A 1274-nucleotide genomic window follows, 5' to 3' on the forward strand; every position below is an offset into this window, starting at 1 on the left:
TTTTTTTTTTTTTTGGTTTTTCGAGACAGGGTTTCTCTGTGTAGTCCTGGCTGTCCTGGAACTCACTTTGTAGACCAGGCTGCCCTCGAACTCAGATTCTGTTTGTTTTTTAAAGATTTATTTAATGTATATGAGTACAGTGTAGCTGTTTTCAGACACACCAGATGAGGGCACCAGATCCCATTACAGATGGTTGTGAGCCACCATGTGAACTCAGGACCTCTGGAAGAGCAGTCAGCACTCTTAACCACTGAGCCATCTCTCCAGCCCTTGTTTTGAGAGAGAGCAAGCAGTGTGCAATGTAGGGATGTCTCTCTGTGTAGGTGATAATGGCTGTGCAGGTACTCAGAGGCCAGGAAAGGACAACCACACCCTTGACGCTGGAGCTATGGGGGTTGTGAGCCATCTTGCGTGGGTGTTGGAATCAGAACCCGTGACCTCTGACAGAGCAGTAAGGGCTTGTAACCGATCAGCCAGGTCCCAGCCCCAGTCCTAGGACTTGCTTTGTAGACCAGGCTGGCCTCAAACTCAGAGTTCTCCTGTTCTGCCTCACAAGTGCTGGGATTAAAGGTGTGCACCATCATGCCTGGCCTCACATATTTTTTAAAGTTAAAAAAAAAAAATGAATTATGCTGGGCAGTGGTGGTGCATGCCTTTAATCCCAGCATTTGGGAGGCAGAGGCAGGCAGATTTCTGGGTTCGAGGCCAGCCTGGTCTACAAAGTGAGTTCCAGGACAGCCAGGGTTACACTGAGAAACCCAGTGCGACCTGCAGCTTTTGTGTGAACTTGAAAGCCCAGGCTGGGACCTGGCTGATCGGTTACAGCCCTTGCTGCTCTGTCAGAGGTCACGGGTTCTGATTCCAACACCCACGCAGGATGGCTCACACCCCCCATAGCTCCAGCGCCAAGGGTGTGGCTGTCCTTTCCTGGCCTCTGAGTACCTGCACACCCACTATCACCTACACAGAGAGACATTCCTACATCGCACACTGCTAGATCTCTCTGATAGTGATGGCTGGCCTGTCCCTCTCTAGATCTGACCGTGGGTGTTGAGCTTCTCATTTCATTATAAAGCCCACTGAGTTTTGCTTTTGTTTTTGTTTTACTGTTTTGAGGGAGAGAGAGAGATGTCCTGTTATAGCAAGTCCAGCAAGCCTTTAATTAATTTATTTTTTATTTTGATATGTCCTGTTCATAATACATTTTTTTTAAAGATTTATTTATTTATTATATGTAAGTACACTGTAGCTGTCTTCAGACACTCCAGAAGAGG

At 47.3% G+C, this 1274-nt stretch overlaps 1 protein-coding gene across 1 annotated transcript in view; it reads left to right on the forward strand.

Annotated features, from left to right (window-relative positions):
• Plekha4 (pleckstrin homology domain containing A4) overlaps window positions 1-1274 on the forward strand; it is a 32806-nt gene that overhangs the window by 14777 nt on the left and 16755 nt on the right. The window lies entirely within an intron of this gene.

Source organism: Mus pahari, chromosome 1 (assembly GCF_900095145.1).
Source record: "Mus pahari chromosome 1, PAHARI_EIJ_v1.1, whole genome shotgun sequence".
NCBI lineage: Eukaryota > Metazoa > Chordata > Mammalia > Rodentia > Muridae > Mus > Mus pahari.